General features: G+C 44.2%; 1 protein-coding gene across 1 annotated transcript in view; it reads left to right on the forward strand.

The window, feature by feature from the left end:
- Positions 1–24382, forward strand: part of LOC144752486 (protein ABHD15-like) — a gene marked incomplete at its 5' end in the record, with an annotated part of 84599 nt that overhangs the window by 50400 nt on the left and 9817 nt on the right. The gene's annotated exons all lie outside the window — the stretch shown is intronic.

Below are 24382 nucleotides of genomic sequence, written 5' to 3' on the forward strand. Positions count from 1 at the left end.
AATACAAACCCTCTGTTACTACAGCCCTTCTCCATCTTTTCATTTAATCTCCTTGAGTGTCAAATGGGTATCTGGGTAAAAATTCTCATTTGATTCTCATACGTCCTCTGTATTTCTCACGCTCAAATGCCTCAACTTCCCATTCTTCCAGAGCCTCATACTGTGTTAACCTAGGATTTGGTTCCAATGAATTCATCTTTCTCAAATTCTGAAGAATTCTTACATTAAATGTCCCATGTTCAGAGAAAGCTAAAACACCATCAACTTTCGTATACTCCACCCAATTTTCCAACCATACACACATATGATATCCGCTTTCCATCATCATATAAGAGGCATGTGTATTAGGAGGTGGCATAAGAAGTCCCTCCCTAGTTACTATGCGCTTGTCCTTTCTAAAGAAATTCTTGATCTTATTAATCAACTTCATTGTTCTCGTTCGCTTATCTTAATTCACTCGACAAAATCCACAAACTCTTCCCTGTTTTCACTAAACATATTATTCAACACTCGTCCAATGCTCGTGTGACTCACACTAACAAACCAATCAGAGCTTACTACGTATTTCCTTCTTCACCCAATACCTGCACGCTACCTGTCTACTGACCAATCAGAACTAACAGCATACCCTCTTGTCTGATCAAATACCAGCGCAGCTTTTGTGACGTCAGTCCCTTTACAATCTGCAGTTCTTCTCATGCCCGCTGCTTCAACCAATACCAGCGCGGCTCTCTGTGACGTCAGCTCCTGCTACTGACCCTCCCTTCACAAGGTAATATAACAATGTCTGTTTTCGTTAAAATTTCTTGTTAGTAACAACATAAAAACAGTGCTACTCTGTCTGCTCCACTAAACCAAAGATAGTTTCTCCACGCTCTACAAAGAGAAAAATTCCTTCCTGTCAATGTGAGTAAAAAACACTGTTTACCCTTCACTTAAGCTCGGGGAGTGCCTGCTACTCCTTTAGGGATACTCCTCCTTTGGGTAAGGCCAAAGATTCACAGGCGGGCCCTCTGCTGTCATTCACACTCTACTCTTATACAATATAGTCCCTACTATAATACTGCCAGCCTGCGTAGCTTCTCAGTATTATGACAATAAACGAGTAACTTTCTGCAATGTGATTTCCATTTACCACACTCTTCTAATTTCTATTCCCGGGATTCCCATATATCTCTGTACGTGTGCTTCCAGACAACATAGAACAGGACACTAACTCTTAGGGACTGATTATGATGCGGGTTGGAAATGCTTCCCGATTGAATCAGGTTGGAAATGGTGTCCGACCCACTCGTATCGGGAGAGTCCGACCGACCAAGTACGATGCATCCGGATGCTTCCAGATACGATTTGGTTGGACTCCCAGTGCCTTCAATGGGACCACATGTTCCTAACTGCATCATAATTGGGCACTGTGTCGCTCCCGATCCTATTTGGAAGGAGCAAATTCCATTAGGAGGCCTTCCTAACTGCATCAGAATCAGGCCCTGGGTGGGAATGCTTTCCAACCCGCATCAGAATCGGGCCCTAAGTGTTAAACATATAGTCAATTAGTCAAATCAATAATCAATAACCAATGATCAAAAATTACCAAACTAATCGATAATAACCATCACTCTGCTACCAGTAAAACTGATCCAGTGGAAAACCAGGGATTAAGTATGGGCGGAAAATCCGTTCCGCTCGCGGATTTTCGGCAAATTCGCAATCCGCGAGATTCATGAATTCCCCGCAAAATCCGCGAGCGGAACGGATTGGGTCAAAAGTTGAAGCTGACTTTTGTAACTATTTTAGAATGGCGCCGGCAAGCTGCCAGCAAGCTGCCAGAGCCATTCTAAAATAGTTACAAAAGTCCGCTTCAACAGGAAGCACTAATAGATAAAGTAAAGCAGGTGCTCGAGTTGAAGCTCAAATTCAGTTACACAATCATTAATCACCCCAAACTCGGCAGAAGACCACAAAAACGAGTTGGGCAGAGGGCAGAAGAGCACAAAAACGAGTGGGACAGAGGGCAGAAATGAGTGGGGCAGAGGGCAGAAGACCACAAAAACGGTTGGGCAGAGGGCAGAAGATCACAAAAACGAGTCGGACAGAGGGCAGAAACGAGTGGGGCAAAGGGCAGAAGACCACAAAAACGAGTTGGGCAGAGGGCAGAAGAGCACAAAAACGAGTGGGGCAGAGGGCAAAAGGGCACAAACACGAGTGGGGCAGAGGGCAGAAAGGCACAAAAATGAGTGGTACAGAGGGCAGAAGGGCATAAAAAACAAGAGGGTGGCAGTGATGAACCAGAGGGCCTATCACGGTCTCGCCCAAACAAAACCCTGCGAACACGCAAAGCGCCCCACGAACATGCCAAAATGCCCCGCGAACACGTAAAGCGCCCCGCGAACACGCAAAATATAAAAATCCGCAAATTCGTGAATTTTGCGGATCGCGAATTCGCAAATCCTCAAGTTTGCGAATCGCGTATTCGCAAAATTCGCCCATGCTTACCAGGGATTAACACTTCACAGTCAACAATAAATTCAAATTCGGCCCAAATACACATTCAAGTCTCCTGGCTATTCCGCTGGGGCTCAAGTTTTATATTCACTTTGATCTTGATTAGTCAATGCCTAACTAATCTTCACAGATCAACACTCTTCCTTCGGTCAATGGACCATTAGTCAAGTAGTTGATAGTGATGTTAACAATTTTAACTAAATTAACTTATAACTCTTAATAAAATAATCACAGACTCCGGGTAAGATTCAATGAATTTTATCTAATAACTCAGTCAAAATGAACACTCATTTATACAGATTCACAGTACAAACTCCATCAATTTTCATGGGAGAGAAAAATTCATTTATAAATTAGCTTCAATTTACAGACACATTCAACAAATCAAATGCATTAGGAGTGATAGATGAAGAGACAAAAGACACAGTAACTCATACTTTGCAAAAGATATGCAAATTCAAAACAGGAATATATTTACCGAGGAGCCAAATGAGGAAATCCAACCCCTGGCCAAAAGGATTGGTGGAGGTCACCTGATAAAGAGTCAGGAGAAAAAGACTATAGGACGGGTGCAGGATAAGATTATACTTACTACACTTCTCTAGAACCCGACGGACCGGAGCGCATCCCTCTCTTACACTGTCTCCCTCCTCAATATTCTTCCTCAATTCTATAATCTAATTAGGCTGTCTTTCAAGATTGAATCTTCCCAGTCTGTTCTTCTTCCCGTAGCAGCTCTCGCATACACCTCACTCAGCATCGACGTCAACACAATCTCAATTCAATTCCTTAACTTAAATCACTCTAGTTATAGTCTTTATTTCCACATGTCCTACCCTCAAAAGTTACAAGTATTCGTGACTGTGATTGGGCATGGGCAGGGGAGTTGTCATCACTTCATGCTGTCATTCTTTATTTCTTAACTAATTCTATGTCTTGTAAACCCTTCACAATACAAATTAGATAAAAAATGTATATAATTCCACAGTTGAAGAGCGTTCTTAGGCATCTGTCCGTGGTTCTTGGCAGCCTGTCAATGATCCGGTCATCAGGTCACTCCAAAACTTCAGTGCGCAGACTTAACTTGTGTTGCGTTTCAACTGCCATTTTTTTTTCTTTGGCTTAGCACATCAGGCCCAAACGTACACTTTTAATAAAGTAATCATAAACAGATGTTATTTTCTCAAATATGTTGTTATCATTGTTCACCACCCGCTTCTACTCTATCCAATGTTATTTTCTTCTTTGTAAAGTATAAGCATTAGCAGTGACAGCTCTTTTTAAATCCAGGCAAGCATATGCCAGGCACGTGGTGCCTCGAGACCTACAGTTAGCGATTCCTTACGCATGCCTGAGAGTTTCCCCCTCCCATGGTTATTTGCGCTGGTCTGGTTTCCACATGGGCAAGACGAATTTCGGTTTCAAGTGGGATTTCAGTTATGTAGTGGATTATTCTTTGTTATTTAAGCAAGCATAAAGCCTTTTCCCCATGAATTGATGTCGTGTGTATGTTCATTTTCTTTTATATACCATTTCTATTTGTTAGTATCTGTTAACGAGAAGTTGATCCGAGCAAGTTTTCTTTTCCTCGAATCCTTGCTCCATCACCTTCACAGGGTAGAGTTCCGTGGGGTCCCAGGACCAGGGCCCAACTGTCAGTTCAATATTACCTGGCCCGTGGAGTCCAGGTGCATTTTTGTCCTGACTGTCAGTGGTCTTTAAACGGAGGTCACGCCCAAGCTGCTTCTACCATAGGGCTGATGCCACCAGAAAGGGAATACAAATATAAAAGAGGTGGGGATGTTGCTGACGTCGGTCGCGGGTTATGTGAAGTGCTGTGAAGTGCACTCCTAATGCAGCATTGAGTTAAGGGGCCAGTTACTCGACTAGTAACCAACAAGCCTTGGTAGTAGTGAAAGTAACGAAAAGAAACTATGACATATTGCAGTCCAGGGGAAAGTGGCAGTGGCTTGAAAATTTGGTTAGACTACAACTCCCAGAATGTACTTTGCCATTTAGTTTTATGGGATCTATCATAGGGCCCGAGGGCCAGTGATTCTTTAGATGTAGAGTGTTGTTTTACCTGTACTTTTGCAGGGGGCTATCCTGTTTTATTATTCAGCTCCTCTGCTAGGTTTCAGTCTGAACATTTTGTACAAGGTCGAAAAACATTGTGCCCTGTTTTTCTCTGTCATCTGGCTTTAACACCTAGACATAATAGAGGGATGCGCGGCTGTTTTTTAGAAGGAAATTCTTATCATTTAAGCTGAGACTTGAAAGGAGGGAGGAGGATTTTCTAGCAGAGGAAAGGGCCCATAATGAGAACGCCAGTTTTGCGCAATCTGAGAAGCAGACCAGCTAATGGAAATGACAGGCATGGGGCCCAGCTTTAATCCTGTAGACCTGTAGTATATCATTGTGCTCACATGTTTTCTAATTGCAGCTAAATGACAAAGCACAATAGTTTGAATAACTATTGTAAACTTTCCTCTTGTCTTTTATTTGTTAATTATGCACATGTATGATTGAGAGAACAAAAGGTGACGATCTGCTACCACAATTCCCTGAGATGACTAGAGAGTGCCAACTTACCTGTCACGCTGGGAGGTAAGGAGGGCAAGTTAAGCACTATGAGCTAGTCAGTATTTGGGCCCATAGGTACTTCCTTGGTATGGTGACTAAGGGACTGATTATGAGCAGCCCATAGGTGGCGGTCCCACCGCCATCGTAATAATGTTTTCTGCCAGCCACATTTGGATGGCAGGTGGATAGGTGGCGGTCAGATAAATTGACCACCATGGATCCAATGGGCTCAAGGAGCCAGTTAGAGGGAGTTGTATTCCCTACAGTGGTGGCATTGCCCGCCAGGCCCTGCCGTAGTGATTACAATGCCCCTGTCCGGCTGCCGTTTCATGGCAGTCAACACTTCCATGAACAGGAAAGTGGAAAGGGACTCACGGGGCCTTTAGCGGGACCCCCTTCTCCCCTGGCCCTCAGCTGTGGGTTTTGGGGGACACCTATGGTGGCCCCATACATTTCCCTGCACCATGTGGCATTCATTGCATGGTGACTGCCAAGTAGTGCAGGGTTAAGTGTAGGGTCCCCTTTTTGTACTGCATAGTGTGCTGCAGCCAGCATCACCCGCCGCAATACAAAATATAGGCATTGCAACCGGCGGGTTGGCGGTTGCATCCTAATGCCTTTAGCAGAACCACCGATAGCCTGATGGGCGGTCCAATTTACGAAAGGATGGTGGTCCGATGAAAGTCCATCCTAATCCGTCCCTATGTACTGACGTTCTGTGATCCCAGGCATAGTTCTGTTTCCAAAGAGATTTCATGAAACAGTCCCACCAATCCAAGTAAGTCTGAGGGTACCTCTTGCTTCCACAGCATTCCCTCACTTTGGGAGTTCCATTTTTAGCCAAGGGTGAGAGACACAATTACTCTCTTATGCTTTGTGGTGGTGGGCAAAGTTCTATTGTCAGTGACACAGGTTTCCTTCTTTGAAGTAGATGGTGATTCTGGTGTCAGGGGGTCCCTTAAATCTTAGATTATGGGGAACTAGGGGTGTTGGAGCTCATAGTCAATGAGCAGCTAGTCCCTCCAGCTAGTCTGCCCTTAAGGTGACGACATCCAGAGATGTGGGTCAACTATTCTACCCATAGACCACTATTTCTGCTTTCCTAAAGATGGCAGAAATTAACTTTAGGTGGCCATTCTTCCTGGATACCTAAGTTCCTGCCTTGCAAGGGTCCAGGCATGCCTGGGGCAAGGGGGAAACCTGTGTCCTCAGGGGGACAGCCCAGATGCATATGAGAGGCGGTGAAGCCTTTGAAGCTCACCGCTCTGATGTGTCACTTCACTAGCCCACTTTGGGTAAGGGGTGTAACCTCCTTTATGTCCAAGCCTTTGTTCTGATTCAAGGGAGTGCTCACACTGCCTGACAGGAGATCATAAACCTGTCTGGGTGGCCGCTGCGGCTGGGAAACCCTGGCTTGCCAGCCAAAGCACATGTCAGCTAGGGTAATGATGTGGGCAACCACTAGGTAGCCACCTGACACCAGTTTCATGTCAGGGGAAAGAAGCCATGTAGTCTGATATCAAACTTGACATATCTAAGTGGTACCATAATGGAGCTAGCAACCAGGGAATGCCTGGGTGCAAGTCCCATGTTAGCCTATGGACCGCCTATCACTTATAGTGTGCTTCAATGGTAAAGCCACTATAGAGACATATAAGCTTCAACCTACATGTCTACACTCTTAATATATGGCACCCTGCCTCCTGGGAAGAAGGAGGCAGGGGTGACTGACATATACTCAAGAGCAGTGCTGTGACCCTGTCACACATGGTGAGGTCAAAGTTGAAATGGAGCAGTGAACACTGTTACCGCTGTCATCTGTTTGCTTGGGTCACTCACAGTGGCACGACCAGTGCTGTAGGCCCTGAGTACCCTTAACCATCCATGCCCTGGGAACCACAGTACCACTTACCAGGGACTTAAAATGGGGGCATGGACTCTGTAAATTGGGGGTACTAATTACATATGTCACTTTTAAGGAGATGGCAGTGGCACTGGAGCCAGCTTGGCAGGCTTCAATGCACTAAAAACTAGAATGTAGTAGTCCTAATGGGGGCAAAAAGTGGGGGTAAATCTACAAAAAAACTGTTTCTTTCAAACTACAAGCACTTCCAGAATCTGCTCAAAAAAGGAACTAATCAGGCTCATCTGTACATGAATGCAAAACAGTATAGAAGTCATAACCCAGGAGCACGAATACCATTATTTACTGTGCACAGATAAACTCCAATTACTTATCTGTATTTTTTATTTGCTGTCAGAACTAAGAAGTCACCAAAGATGACACATTGTGCTTTACCAAATTTCTCCCTAATTTATGTTGTATATAAAATCATCTTCTACCTGCACTATAGATTCATGTACATAGGATACAGATTCTGACAAATGTAATTAGCCTTTTCCTTAACTCACTTGAATATTGAAACCGTGAATATTTTTTCCTATTGTATCTAGTTTTAAAAGCTATAGCTTGAAGTGTGAATGTCTTTGAGTTATTTTGCATTCATTATGCAAACTAAATTAAATTGGAAATCAGCTGTAGCCTTTGTCCTTTACATCATGCCTGCCTTCATAAGGAAGTTGCTTTTTTCCTGGATTTTCCATGATTTCTATCACCTTTTATTTTCTACCTGACAGCCTTTTTGGCAGCACGCAATTAGGTTTTGACTTCAGGGATCATATTAATTTAAAACTAAAATCAGCAAAATCTATGTAAAATGAAGAATGTAAATTAAAGCGATGTTCACAGTGGTTCCTCTCTGGCTGCAATTTATTTATAGATTTAAAGTGGTATTTAAAATACCAAAATTCAAAGCTGGAAAGGTGTGGATAACAAAATAATTTTACAAGATATTGTCACACTCAAAAAGGCACAAAACATCTCTACAAATGTAATAGATAGGGCAGTAGGTCAGAAGTCATATGTGGTTGCATGAGAATGCCCATGTACCAACCATTGCACGCACTCTTGACACTAAATAAAGGAAAGCTAGCACAAATTTGCATTATTGTACAGCAACTTCACAGTACAAAATAAGTTTTCTGCTGACAAGTAAATCCAAATGCTGCATTTTTAGGCTGGTGCATAGGCGCAGCCTACTCTGGACTTTCGACCGGTCAAGGCTCCAGCACTTTGAGGCACCCACCTCAATCTCTCCATCTTACTCTCTCTCTCTCTCACCTTGGTCTCCCTCTTTCTGTGATTTTTTTGCTGCCACTTCTCACTCACTTTCTGCCTTTTCTTTCACTTGTACTGTGGTGTTGTGTGTCTTTTTATGCACTCTTTGTGCCTTCCCTCTCACTCTTTATGTCATTTCTCTTTGAGCCTTTTTTCTCTTTGTGCCTTATCCTCTTTCTGACTTTTCCTCTGACTCTTCCTATGACTTTTCTCGACTTTTCTGTGCAATTTTTCTCACTCTCCTTGCCTCTTTGTGTTATTTCTGTGCTGTATTTCCTGCACTTTTTGCCTCTTTATTCTATTTCTGTGACTCGCTTCTGCTCTCTCTCTCTTTTTGCTTCTTGATGCCATTTCTCTCACTCTTTTTTCACTCTCTGGGGTATATATACAAGAACTGCTGCTAACTAACGCTAACGCTAGTTAGCAGCAGTTTTCTTAGCACGGTCTATCACCGAAAACTATCGCCCTGTTAGTGATGTATTTACAACACGTCGCTACATGGCGATAATTTCAGGTAGCTGCAGTGAAAACTGCTGTTAACACTAGCATGAATGCAATAGAAAATTCTGACGTTAGCGGGCGAAAACTGACAAAAGGCCCATTAGCGGCAAAAACACACCTTAGTCAGTCCAGCATGACTTTTTTTGCCTCTAGCCGTAAAAATAGCCTATAAGTCCACCTCCAATGACAAGTAGGAAACAAAACCAATGGAATGCAGAATGGAGCAGCCAGGACCAAGTGCAGCATAGATCAACAACCCCCCCCCAACCCCCAACAGCCAGGATGACCAGCCGGAGTCCCAGGGGAATAGGAAATTCAGGGCTACAATCATGAAAAGATGCACATTGCGGGGCAAAACCAGTGATGCATCACTTATCATTGTGCACTCTTTGCAATACCATGCCATTTAAAACCTTGAAAGCGTGGGCAGTCCCCGGGGTCTGTAGGTCGCGTTGGGCATGCATCTGGGACCTGGAGTGAGATGTGGAGGCACTGTGGAGTTGTTGGGCCATGGCCGTAGACATTGAGGTATCGGCAAAGGCCATAACCTTGTTGTGAAGTCTGCCAGGTTGCATGGACACATGTTGCTGACCTGTGTGAGAAGACTGCCTGGTGCGCCTTGGAGCTATGAACGTTGCTCCCGCATACCCAAGTAGGGAGGTCTGCATCACACACCACGCACCACCACTACATCGTGGTGCATGGAGGAGATTACCCATGGTGGGATGCTTCTCTGCATCACAGACTGGAGGATGATGCACTGGTTAGACGCTGTGGAAGGTGAAGCACCTGAGCTGCGCCAAACTTGTGAGGCAGGAGCGCTGCAACTTCACTCATAAGGGGACCCTGTTGCATCACCTGCATCAACAGGTCTCCCAGCGGACTGCTGGCTGATTCACAGATTTGGACAGAGTGCAGCAGACTGTGCCACAGTGTCAATGTCCATGTGAGTTGAAGATGGTGCGAATAGCGGAGGCGGCCCGGGGGTCGAGTCAAGCCCAGGCCTAGCATTTGTGGGTGATGCACTCCCAGTGGCAGCTCATCCGCTCATGATGGAGTGCAAGAAGAGGAAACATAACATGAAGATAACTTTCTGATATACTCATGCTATGTTTCCTTTACAGGTGATAGGGTGAGTGGGGCTGCTCGCATCTTGGAGCAGGGCAGGGGCAGAGTGGTATGCACACTCAAGTGCGCAATGACTGTTTGGTAGGCCCGCTCAGGTTGCCAAAAGCAGTCATGCGCACCTCCTTGTTTGCAATGCAGGCTGCCATACAGCCTGCATGGAGAACATGCTCACCCCTCCAGCACCTAGCTGAATGCCTTGTCACAGCGTTCAAGAACAATCACAATGCTGCAACATCGTGTTTAGCTTAGGGGAGCAGAATCAGGAGAGCAGGAGCACACAAGACGTGGGACCCAGCCTCGAGATAAAAATGTGTTAAAAATATAGTTACAACCCATTCTCCCTATGTCCCTGCTGCTTCCAGTGTCTTTTCCCACGTTTCCCACCTCCCAGCTGTCCAGTCCCCCCGCAACACCACATAATGGCTGCTGTTGTGCAGCCATGCATAGCAGGGGTACCACTGGTGTGCCAAAGGCAAGCCCGTCAGAGTCTGTTCACCCCAAGGCTGCCCCAGCACCAAGGACCCTTCCTTTTGGATACTCCACTGCTGTGACACAAGCACCGTCCTCGCCATTAACCCTGAATGGCACACCACCCGCCATCTAGCAACACTGTAGAGTTCTCTTGAACCCTGCGCCTGTCAAAACTGCAAACACACCTTCAGCCACATCAGCACACCAGCGCCTCTTGCTGCCCACTCGACCAACAGTGCAGCCGACCAGCTCAACTGCATCCTCCTCAATATGTGGTTCCTCAACATCCACGCAACAGAAATCTGGGATCTCCTCGACGTCACCTCTTCAGACATCGTCTTCTTCATGGGAGCAACCTCTGCTACGGGCTGGACATCGCCATCCCCATCCAAAAAGGCCACAAGTTCACCTACACAGACCACCACGAGCAGCCAGGAGGCGGCACTGCCATTGTCTGAAAAAGCACACTCATACTGACCACACACTCTAATGACCCGAAGGTGACCCTTGGCTCTGGTACTCTAGCACGGTTTAATTTTCTTTTACATTCTCTTCATCCAGTCTGACACTGTCTTCACCTACTATGATATCATCCAGGCATCCATCCAACCAAACATGATGATCATAAACTTTCATTGACAACATACATTTGTCATGGATATAACAAACCACTACCCATGCATCCTTGCTTGCCTTTGAGTTTGACCCCTCAAACCCCCTTGAGGATTCCTTTCACCCATACATTTTCACCCACCCAGGCAGGCATCCGTTCTGCTTTCTTTCACCCATTCTTCAACTATCCTTGCATCCTATCATCTTCATCAGCCACCTATGTGCATCCCGGGGCCCCTTCATTCACCCACGCATCCTTCTCTGTCATATATTACATGTCATCTGACTCTTTATCTTCGTCATAAAACTTTCTCTGCTGAGTTGAAGATAGAATGGAATAGGCCATTAGTTACTTAACATTAGCTAATGCTAATGTTAAGTAAAGGGTGTCTTCTTCAACTGTTCAGTGTTCACAACAACCTAGTCTCAGCAGAAGTACAGTGTACGGAGTGTACACTCTTGCAGTGAGTGTATTCATCATTCTCAATAAGTAAGGAATATGACTTACCACTGCCCACCACTGCTTCTGGCTCACCCCCTGCAGCTGCCGCACACTCTCCCTCTGGAGTGACATGGCCCTCACCGCTGACCCCGGCACTGGTGGACGGTACGCCTGGAAAAAAACATTTCACATTTTTTAGATGCCATATATGACTCCCCTATTTATTTTTTTCATTAGCAAGATTGAAAATACATATTTAATAATACATACATACATACACCACACACATCACTATCTACAAAACGGATACTAGAGTAGAGTAGACAGTATTGTCCTATCAAAAATAACAAAATAATATCTGGTTGGGAATTTTGTTGGTGGCAATTTGTGAAAAGGCTCTCAAGAAGAGGACAACCCAAAGGACTGGACTCAGAGTGTGGAGCTATTGGTGCATCTCATTTTTTGAAAAGGCGGCCATGAGGTCTCTCTTAGTTGGAAAATGATGGTGCCGTCCTCCTCCTCCTCATAATTCCTCCAGCCATGGTGCACGGTAATCAATTGGATTAGAAAAAGTAAAATACACCACTTTAGGTTGTCCAACGTGAGTGACCACCATTTACTGATTGAGCATGAGACAGTAACACAAACCTGCGTAGAATACCTTACTTCAGCATGCAATCTGCACAGCAGATAAGTGCTACTGGTACTAGTAGTAGTAAGGAGTCCTTACTACTACTAGAACTATTAGTAGCCTAGGACCAATGGTTTCTTTGAGTCTTTCAGTACCACTACTAGGCAATCCACATATAAGGGGAGAGGGAAAGCTGAGTGGAAACCCAGAGAAAAGCAAGCATCAGACAGACTAATACAGAGTCAGAACAAAGGTTAGTTAGATGCAGTTTGATTTGATGCAACAAAAAAAACAGACACTAGAAACATTGTTGGTACTTAGTAGTAAGCAATGGAGCAAAAACAATAATTTAAAAACAGATAGATTGTAGAGGATTGTGAAACAAGTAAATTTAGGAAATGGAAATAATAGAGCAGTAAAAGTTAGGGAAATATTAATATAACAACACAAAGAGGAGTTACTGGGGCCAGCAGCAGAGCCATCTGCACCTGAGGCTGCTCCTGGGAGGTCCCTCCAGGTCCTGCACTCGCCTCAGCACTGCCAGCAGACCCAAATCTTCTTCGTGCCCTTGGATGCTTATCCTGTAGACATAATTAAAGAGACAAAAAAGGATTTCTGTTACATAAATAAATATAAATGCACTAAAAATATTTTTAGACAGGAAACGGCAATTGCAATAACACTGACCTATGCTAAATCAGATCGACTTATTCGACTAGTAGTAGTCAACTAGTATGTATTGCAGTCGCACACCATCCTATCTTGATTATTCCACTGTTTAATTCCGATTCCTGAATCCTAAACATACCCAACCCGCCTATTCCAGACTTTGGAATGAATTGCAAAAAAATTATATTTGCTTCTAAGTTCCAATCTCATTCCCAATCATCTCCTAGTCTCAACTCCAGCCCCCTTTGACAGGCCAATTACTAAGTCTGCATTTATTCTTCTTAATGCATAGATGGACACATGCATATTGCATACACCAAATTGGATTTTTGCTATTCACTCACCATACGAACTACAAAAGGTTCTACTAGGACTGAAGTCATGTGAGAGGATGCGTCACGCAGGCTGTTAAATTACCAAATAATACTAACTAACTAACTACTACCACCATCTTAGTGACAGGAGACAGGACAGCTTGATAGGACAAAGGAAAGGACTGGAGTATTTCCTAGCTGTATTACATAACTTAAATTCTCGAACCTCTCTTAGATAACCAGCCCAGGAAAGCGCAAAGTTGCAAACAAGTACGGTTAGTTAGTAGCGCTGAGCACCTGCCTGGAAGTAACAATCACATAATATAAGATTTTTAAACATAAGTTACCTGCATGTAAGCAGCAGCAGCATGTTAGCTATTTGCGAGAGAAAAAAATATTCGCAATAACACAGAACAGAAGAACACAATAGTAATATAATTAGCTACTCACCAAGCCCCAGGGTGTCAAAACCTAGCAAGTCCAACAAGTTCCTGCTCCTGGTCCCGGATGACGGACCACCAGTGCATCAATTGGTTATGGGTGCGTCGGGCCCCAGAGCAGCGTAACACTGCCTGGCACACCCTCGCCTAGCGGCGGTGATGCTCCTGGAGCCCGTACCCAGACACAGGCCTGCCGTCTGCTTCCAGGGTAAGGGGAGGTGGCACTGGATAAAAAAATCCAGTGTGGCCACCTCCGCCTCAGAGAATAAAGCATGTGGCTGCACCCCTTGTGAGGCGGTTGCAGCTCCTCGGCCTCTTTCCATCGCCCTTAGTTTTTTTAAGTCTCTTCACCATGGTTTTGGGTAGGTGGGGTGGAAAAGAAAATGTAGGAAGTAAGAAAGTAAGTAAAAGAAAATAAAAAAGCAAGTGATAGAAAAAGAGTGAAAAATGCACTACAAACGCAGAAAAAGTAGAAAAAACGCAAAATATGCATTCAGGAATTGAGAGGGAACGATAATAAAGAAAAAAGATCAGTAAAAAGATTCTAGAAACACAGGATTGAAAAAATATAGGGAGGATAGAAAAACAGGCCCAGAACCACAGCAAAAAGTGAAAAACAAGATGGCCGCGCCCATTGGCTACAGTGTGGTGAAGTTTGCGCGATATTTCCTACCGAGCACACAATTAGCGCGCCCAAACACGCAATACGCGTTCCCAAACGGCAAAAAACGCATTGTGAATGGGCGGGACAAGCAACTCTGTCCGCTTCTGCGTAGAGCAGCTATGCAAACTCCGCCCAGGGTTACTTTACACCACACAATCAGGATTCACACTCAAATACAGCATGGAAACTGCCATTGTAGCAGCATCAGATGACATCTGGATCATCCTTGATGGGGCAACTGCTGCCCTCATTCTTTGAGAGATATCACCAGCCTTCAAACCTGTCTTCCAACCCATCCTAATCTAAATTACCCAAAAAGCAGGCATTAATGGGCTCACCCACAAATATATCTACTCCTTTCTCACCAGAAGAACTAAACCTTCAATACACCCCCTACAGCTCTGAAGCATGAGATCTGATTTGTGGAGTCCAACATGGCTCCTCGCGTGGCCCAATGCTCTTCAACATAAACATGACTTGTCTAATGTCATACTAGCTCACAACATAGACGTTCTCACTCACACTGACAACACACAATGGCTACTGTTCTCGGACAAAAAACCCAATGCCAGGAGCACGTTCACCACATAAAAGACATAGGTAGCCAGAAATCCAATTGGGAAAAAACCCCAGGTGGTAGTCTTCTTGAAGAATGCCTTGCCATGGAACTCTACATGGTGGCCCACAGACCTCGGACACACTCCCATGCCTTGCTTGTAAGCAATAAACCTCAGACTCATCGTAGCCAACAACTGGCCATAACCACCCAGTCAATGCAGTAGTCATGGCCTGCTTCAGCACACTAAGAATGCTGAAGAAAATATTTAAGTGGCTACCAGACAACAGCAGGAAAAAATTAACTCTGGGCGTTGAACTACACTCTGCTCGCGGAGTTTGCAGAGTTTCCCACACTTGACGTTACACAGAGCTTGTGGAGTTCCGAAAAACTCAGTTTTGCGAAGCCTAGCAGAGTTTTCTTTCTCACTTGCGATTGTCAACATCAAGTTTGTGACCGCGAGCAAGGAAAATCAATCTCCTGGCGAGCTTTTTCCTCATTCGTGATCGTAAACATCAAGTTGGCGAGCGTGGAAAATAAACATCCCGGCGAGATTTCTCAACGCGGGGTGGTCAGGTTTCTCATTGCAAGAGGTCGCGTATGCTCGCGACCGCTCATGATGACAAACTGCTTGTTCGCGTTGAGAAAGCTGCCGCTCGAGTAAAAATCTACTCGAGAGGCAGAAAAGGGAAAAAAGAGACCGCTTGCGCTTTGAGAGGTGCCGTTCGCGATGATTGCACAGTGCGGAAAAGGATCCGCACTATGCATTCACCGCAAACTGCATTTTTCTATGGAACTTCAGAGCTCCGTGTAGCACGGCAGAGTTTTTATGCCACTTTGCGGAGCTCCGCGTAGCGCAACTCCGCGACCACTGTCCAGGCTTAAAAAAAAGATCATTCAAACCCTATCACCAGCAGACTTGACTATTGAAACACCCTGTATACAGGGATTACCAACTAGCTCACAAAACTGCAAACTGTTCAAGATGCAGCCCCCAGGTTAATCCTCAACCTCCCAAGCTGAGCTAACATCACGCCATATAGGCATGCTCAAGTTAAACTGCTCATCACACCTGCAAAGCTCCCCACAACACTGGTTCCACCTACCTGAACAGCTGAATTCACTTCAACCAGCCTTCCAGACACATCCACTATGCTGGTCTCTCACTAGCATACACAAAATCAGAGCAGGAAGCCAAGCCTTCTCGTACCTAACCCTTAAGCCTGAAACGGCTTTCCTCAACAAATCAGAGCCTTCTCCTCTTTTCTGGACTTTTGCAAGAAGCTGAAGACCTGACTTTTTGAGTAGGCCCTAAAGCCTGGCCTCAAACACCTGCTGCAGTGCACTTGATTGTGCCCATGGTTGATTAGCATGCTATAAAAACTAACATAACATAACGCTTGCAATATCTGCATATTTTCATGAAACAAACCAGGTGCAAAGTGTGAGTAAATGTGCTCCATAGTTAATGGAGCTGAAACCTTTTTGCCTGGATATTGGAACTCACTGTGTATTCATCTGCATTTGTTAGAGATTTACTATATATAGAGAAGTATTGTTGATACATTGGAGATCAATGATGTAGACTTTGATTTGTACATTACTACTAGAGTCGTCTTTCAAGGAGTACAAACTCTGTAGTAAAGTTAGGAGTCCTATCTTTACTACTACTAAATGCCTTCTGTGACTACCAAAAGTAGTAAGTTTAGGATTTTATCTCAGTGTAGTAGTAGTGAAGTTAGGAGTCCTAACTTTACTACTACTAAATGCCTTCTGTGAATACCAAAAGAAGTAAGTTTAGGATTCTATCTCAGATTAGTTCTGCATCACTGTTAGCGCATACCTTTCCTTTTAAATATAGGCCTTCTGCCACTTGTCTAGTGCTGGGCACAGGCAGAGTGACCTTGAATAGTAGATAATGTGTGCCCGGTCTCAGAATCGAAACTTACTCCTTTGCAATTTACTGTCCAGCTGCCTCTGCTTTTAAAATTCCATGATGGGTGTGCTTTTATTGGTTTTGAAGTGTACATAAAGTATCATTATGCTTGCTGAAGTCAGTCCCTCTGCAGCACGGCTACGCGACTGGGCTCCACTCTTAGTGTAACTAAATAAATAGACATTGGTATGTATTCTTTAATGTCTGACATTTGGTATGGAAGGCTGAGAGGTGGTCATGAGTGACCAATGTGACCCTATTTGTACCATTTCTTTTAGTTGGTGCCCGAAAAGGGAGTCCTACGGTTGAGAGACCTATCTCCTTCCGCGGACGAGGGGAGGTCGAGGCCATCGCCAGGTCGGACAGAGGGATCAGGGATCCCTGCAGGAAGAGTTGCTGGTACTCGCAGCTGACCCTTCTGTCCTGAAGGATGGTGCCTCGCCCAGTGGTCATCCCGACTGAAGTCCTGAATGGCAAAACCCTTGGATATGACAGTTTGGTCTGAAGAGTCGGTAGAGGAGAATTATTTTGTTTGACATGCATACATCAGGTGAGTTTGTTTTGGTTCTTTGTGGATATGGTACCATTTTGGTTTGTATTTGATATGGTCTGAAGACTGTTTTTGAGATAAAAGAATTTGCAATTGCTTTGCCAGGCATAAATGTTGAACTTTAGAGAATGCCTGGGTTCAGTAAAATGATTTCCTTGAGCTGTCATTGTTGTTCTGTTGATGCTCGATTGGAAGAAACCCAGCCCGTGCCTCCAGAAGGCACTCCAAATTTTGATATGTATGTGAAGCATGGTCCTGGCCCCATTATGTTTAGTACACTATGGCACAAATATATGAGGGACAATGCTGAGTTGCAGTGGCCGTTAATGGGCACTTTTGATGAACAAACAATTGAGTATTTACAAGAACAGTTGATTAAGAGATGCAGTAGGCAGTCCATGTTAGTCTCCCTCAGAACATGGCAGAAAGCAGCTAGACAGAGGCAATTGAAGGCAGAGAAAGAAGCCCGGAAAGGGAAAATGCAGATATTGACTCAGAAAGATGTAGCTTATGACCGGGAAAAACAGGAGATAGGAGTTGAATGTAAAGATAGGAGGGTTTGATTATACATTGATAGATCGTTTTTGGTCCAGGAAGAAGATGATGCTTTTTTGTAAGAATTGTTAGACTCCCAACCCACACCTCCATATGCCCCGCAAATGATATATCCTACTCTCCCTGTGTCCTCGCAGCCGCCCGTTACCGTTGCTTATAATGTCTCTGTACCTGTATCTATCTACCGCTATCATTTCAATGGCTGTGGCTTTGGCTCCTCCTCCTCCTTCTGTGTCTTTGATGTCTGTGGTAACTGTGACTGTTAGTGCCCCTGCCACACCTATTGTCTCCGCGTCCCTCAAGCCAGCTCTTTCTCCTGCTACACAACTATCAGCGACGATAGTGCCTGTTACTTCTGTTGCTTCTCCCATTATGGTTTTTCATTCTCCAACATTAGTAAGTAGTGGGACACTGGTACATGGATTTGAGGATAGAGACTGGATGAAATTGAAGGAGTGCATGGGACCGTTAGTGCGATCTGATGTGGGAGATGATGAGAAACAGGTAGTAGCTAATCAGGCTGTACAGTGGGATTGCAATCTTATTTATAGTGTAGAGGATGTCTCGGCGACTATGTGAAATGTTAGCCCTTTATACAGCAGCATGCCCTTAAACACATGTCTGATACTTTGATTGGTCTTTGGAAACAGTAGTTCGAAGCGGAAGCGCCTCAAACGTTATATGATATTAGAGATCGGGTGTATATTAGTGAAATGGGGCCAGAACAAGTTTTTGCTAATGTCACGACAATAATAGCTTATAGGGGAAGACTACATAAGAAATGTCTCAGGTCGATGTCTTAGTTTCCGATGCGGAAGATTCTTCCTACATATCATCCAGAATTACTGGAATTAACGGATGGTCATGGTAATATTACTGGGCCGAGGGAGGAGGTCCATTTTCAGGAACAATGAGTTTATACTCTCTGTAAAAGAAGTGACATTTTATCTCCTAAAACTCATCTGCCTGACCCTAGGAAAAATCCCACTGCATTTTATAAAGAATTGACTGAGGCTGCCTCTTCCGCGGTGAAGACTCTTGCTGATATTCAAATGTTTTTTAGTCTGCTGGTTCCGGTTCATATTTGGAGGCAGGTGCACACACAAGAACATGTTGCGGAGTTGGGAGGTACATGGGATGTTATTAAAGGATGGGATCAGGAAAGGAAGTCAGATGATAAACCCCGAGCTGAGATACTTGTTTGCCTGGCCGCATTATTACATATATGCATTCTCTTATTCCACTGAGAAAAGTAGATTGGGATAAATTGTCGGCTTGTCGACAAAAGAAAGATGAGAGTGTGTCTGATTTTTTTTTACCAGATTTGAAGACACATTTTTTGATTACAGTGGGCAGGATTTGTCTATTGAGGGAGGTGTTTGGTTGTTTGATAATAGATTTATTTCCAATTTACTTCCTGAAATTGCAACTTGATTGCAGGCTTCTGAAAGTACTTGGTCCACCTCTTCCCCTTCTGTTATTTTGAAAATGACACAGTATTATGAGCAAAGGAATAAGGAGGAAAAGGAGAGGACAGAGAAAAAGCATAATGATTTAAAGACGAAGGTGTTGTTGAAGCAGGCTTTTAGAGTGAATAGCAGATGACGTGGCGGTCCTGCCCGACAGCTTCCAGGCACTGGTAGGCAGCCAAATACTACGCCTTTGGGGCTGAATCAGTGAGTGTATTGTTAGGAGGAGGGTCACTGGCATAGTGTGTTCTGGTCTCTTGCAGAAAGTAGCAGTCTCTAGAGAAAGTGGTGCTCGTAAACCGGGTCTTGGAGCTTGTAGGGCTGATAGGGCTCAGAATGCTGCAGCCTCACAGGGTCATTCTGATAATAACTACTTTGATGACCCTCGGGATGGACAGGACTACCATGATGATTATGATATTGAGGAAGTGACAGAAATGTCTTACACCTATGACAGTTACTACTTTACACTTGCAAATTCAATTGGTTGCATCCCCTTGAGCACTACGTTGTATCCTAGGAAATGATTTATTCATTTGCGTGCTTCTTTTCATAAATAAAATTTGACTTTTGTCATGATTCTTGAATTTGTTTATTTTCCTTTTAAATCTTTTGAATTAGCAATTATCTTCATTTCATCATTCATTGAGCATCATTTCTCTACAAGCCTTATTTTGCCTCCAATGCATTTCGGGCCACCCACCCTTCCTCAGGAAGAATTACTGAAATATAATCATAGCACACACACTAATCAGAGCATTAGCATTACTAACAGGGTTGGACATTCGCCACCTGTGTTGTCAAACCTTAGTGATTGACTGTTAAACAATGTGGTGGTAAACATGCAGTATTATACTTGTTAAGCACTGTTGGACATGCCCCTTTTTGCAGGGTCATCCCTAAACTTTTTGCCTTCCTCCTTTATTTTGTCTGACCTGTTTTTGTTTGTTTTATGACTCTGGGCACTTTTACCACTACTGATCAGTGCTAAAGTGCATATGCTCTCCCTACGGAAAATTGATGTATGGATTAGTGATTCCATGATTGACTTATTTGGTTTACTTGTCAGACCCTATTACAGAGCACCAGAAGTGCCTAGGGCTGGTAATCCAAATGCTGCTAGTGAGCTTGCAGCACTGGTTGTGCCACACACAGAAGCAGACTGTAAAAGTGTGTCTAAGGCCTGCCATTGCAGAGCCTGTGTGCAGTCTGGTACTGCCATTCTGACTGGGCAAGTGCACCCACTTGCCAGTCCCTGAACCGTCCCTTTTCTTCATATCAGACACCCCTATTGTAGTCCCAAGGGCAGGTTGCTTTGTAAGTACAAGGTAGGACATGGCCTGGTGTGTGTGGCATGTCCTAATAGTGAATTACAGCCATTTTCGTTTTTCCCTATTGCAAAGCTACTGGTTCTCTATAGGCCAGAATGGGCAGTTAGATTATTACATCTTATAATCCTAACTGACTCAGAGAACATGGTAGAAATTCGAGTTTAGTACGCCTGAACTCAGAATGACAAAATACATCGTTTAGTGAAGCTAATTTTAACATTCTGTGTTTGAAAATACCACTTTTAGAAAGCAGGTATTTTCTTGTCTAACTATCCAAGCCGGCATCTGCTAAGTTGTGTATTCCTTGTCTGGAGTTTGAGTGACAGGGCTGGGGGATTCCAGGAGACAGGATGAGTCAGCCCAGTGGTGAATAGAGAGATCTGCATCGAGATGGGAGGGAGGAGTTGCACCTGGGACCTGAATAGGTCTGTGCCTGCCCCCCACAGTGCTGGCTCCACCCCCTGTGGTACGTCTGATATCTCTGCCCTGCACTGTGAAAGGAGAGAAGGAGTCATGTCAACAGAGTGCTCCAAGGCTGTGCCTTCCCTCCACAATGCTGGCTCCACCTCCTGTGGGGCATCTGATATTTCTGCCCTGCACTGTGAAAGGAAAGAAGGAGTCATGTAAAAAAAAGTGCTCCAGGACTGACCAGAACTGGTTTGTACTGGGCAAAGGCCCCTCTGCCCTCAGAGGACAAAGGATTTTGGGGTATACATATTGGGACCCTAAACTCAAGAAATTAGCTCACTTTTGGACAAACAAGAAGAAACCTTTACCGATGAGAGGAACCTGAAGAAAATGAGGAGAGACTATCCCTAAGCTGAAGTGCTGCTTGGGGGATTGGCCTGCAGTAGTTGCCTGACTGCCAAAGGAAGAAAAAGGGAACTTTGTGTACTTTATTTCAACTTGTAAGGATCTCCTAGGGCTTGAGAGAAGAGCTTGCCTCCTGCTGAAGTGTCAGGGACAACAGACTTCAACCCCCAGCTCCCCAAGAGTTCTTTGGAAGTGCCTGCTGCTGTTTTGGGCCGTCTGAGGGACTGCGTGTCGCAAGGAGCTAGAAGCGCGACTCAAGTGGAAGAAGCGTGTCACCGTTGCAGCCGCTGCCGTCGCATCTCTGAACAAGGGTGTCGCCGCTGTAGCTGGCGCATTGCACCGCATCGAGAGAAGCGTCTCGCCGCGAAGAAGAAGCGTGTCTTCGTCACAGCTGCTGCCTTCGCATCTCTGAACAAGGGTGTCGCCTCTGTAGCTGATGCATTGCAGCGCATCGAGAGAAGCGTCTCGCACCGAAGAAGGGTGTCGCCGACGCAGCCACTTCTGTCGCATTTCTGAACAAGGATGTCACCGCTGTAGCTGAAGCATTGCACTGCATCAAGAAAAGAGCCTTGCATCCACGGAGAAGCGTGCTGCCGTCGGAGACGCTGTCGTCGCATATCTGAACAAGAGTGCCGCCGCTGCAGCTGAAGCATCGAGCGGAAGCGTTTCACGTCGAGGGAGAAGAGTGTCGCCACCAAAGCTGCTGTCGTCACATCTCTGAACAAGGGTGTCACCGCTGCAGCGGACGAATCGAGCCAAGACTTCTCGCAACATCGGAGAAGCGTGCCGCATCTGGAAGTTCTTCATGTCTTTATTTCTTTGCACCGGAACTTTGCCGCATTTCCATCGCTGCAACACTTTTGTTGTGGAAGCATCACACATCGTAAGGTACACTGACTTAAAGTGTCACATTTTAAGAACTAACAGAACTAAGCTAAAACTACCATTTTAAGTACAGTATTGTCGATTTTTGTCGTTTGTGGTCTTGTGTTAAGTCTATATAAAGAATGCTTATTTTTTATATAAAACCTGTGTGGTATCCATCTGTTGTGTTGTCACTTGATTACTGTATGTGGTCACAAATGTTTTACACACTGCCTCTGAGATAAGTCTGATAAGCAACGGTGGCAGTGAAAAAAAGCAATCAGCACCTCTGCTGTCGTTTGCAACAAAGTCTATTAAAGCAACTTTTTTAAGCGTGATCTATGTCTGATACTATGCCACCCACCTTATCATCTAATACACTTGGATCTCTCCAAACATAGCAATAACTAAGAAACATAGACAGAGCACAGCCACAATCAAGTAAACCTCTGATTGAGCCCAACCAGCAAAGAAGTATTTAATGCAAAAGCTTCATAAAACGTATCCTGTTCAGCAATCAATCTTCATTACAGATCTTCTTAAGTTACAACATTGGTACAGGTACAGCCGACACGTGTTTCGTCGCCATATATTTTTCACGACTTTTTCAAGGCTGTTGATGAAATCATACAAAACATTACATTAATGTTGTATACCCATAAGTAAATGGAGAGATATAGTTACTTTATAGTAACTGAATTTTTTTAAAAAGACGGAAAAAAGAGGAAAGCGAATTTCATTATAGCGCTTTCAAGAGAGTTTATATAAGTTTTGTTTATTTATATTAAATGTGCACGTGAGGTAATGAAGATTGATTGCTGAACAGAATACGTTTTATGAAGCTTTTGCATTAAATACGTCTTTGCTGGTTGGGCTCAATCAGCGGTTTACTTGATTGTGGCTGTGCTCTGTCTATGTTTCTGAGATAAGTCTGTCTGCTCGTGCCAAGCTACCAAGGAGGTGAGCAGGGGTTATTTTAGGAGTGAATCCCCTTACCCTGACTAGAGGCAAGGGTCCCTACTTGTCACAAGTACCTACTAGAGACCCCAAATCTAACAAGCACTTTTATAACACGAGTGATATTTTGATGTCTAGGCATATTTATACTCTTTTGCATGTTAATGTTACGTGGTGATTTTTTAGCACGAGTTTGTGTCTCAAGATTATTGTCAAATATGAACTGTGTCAATCTGACTCGTTGAAAACACAAGGCTACTCACAGTGTTTCTGTATCAATTCCTCATCTGTCTTTCATATAAGAGAAAAGAGTGGCATTTTAATAGGTGTTTTTATAAAACTGGATTTATCTTAGTAGCATTGCTGTTATCAGCTTTACTTACAGTGAATATGTAGATAATGAGCCGTTTGGTGTCCTATTGTCGGTGTGTGTCACTCAATATTGGCGTCTCTGTTTTTGAAAGCGGCGCGCCGTGTGGCTGACAGTGATGTAGGACTATGACAACACGGGTGGAGAGTGTCTAACCCTGTCAGTAATGCTAATGCTCTGATTAGTATGTGTGCTATGGGTGGCCCGAAATCCACTGGAGCCAAAACAAGGCTCGTAGAGAAATGATGCTCAATCAATGATGAAATGAAGATAATTTCTAATTCAAAAAATTCAAAAGAAAAATAAACAAATACAAGAATCATGACAAGAGTCATATTTTAATTATGAAAAGAGGCACGCAAATGAATAAATCCTTTTCTAGGATACAACGTAGTGCCCAGGGGAACGCAATGAATTGAATTTGGATGCGCAAAGTAGTATCTATTACATCGATGTTGCTGGACGGAATACGCCACCCAAGGAGCATACGATAAATACTGCCACTACCTTTTCAAAAGCATTGATCTTAAACTAGTTGTGCACGCGCTAAAATAAGTCATTTACACCTAGGACAGCCAGGGACAGAGTGGAGACCAGTTCAGCTACCTGTGGACCAGCGTGGTCCTTATGTAACTGCGGAACTACAAGGTTCAACTAAAGAATTTTTGGTGGATACAGGCGTGACAAAAAGTTATGTTTCTCAAAATATGGTCCCTGGGCTGCTCTGTCTGGCCATAATAAAGTTTTGGTAGATTTTTCTGGTGTACCGGTTGTAAGCCAGATTTCCAGACCCCTTACATTGACTACTCATCCTTTCACTGTGGATTCACCATTTTTGTTGACATT

Source organism: Lissotriton helveticus, chromosome 5_1, assembly GCF_964261635.1.
Source record: "Lissotriton helveticus chromosome 5_1, aLisHel1.1, whole genome shotgun sequence".
Taxonomy (NCBI): domain Eukaryota; kingdom Metazoa; phylum Chordata; class Amphibia; order Caudata; family Salamandridae; genus Lissotriton; species Lissotriton helveticus.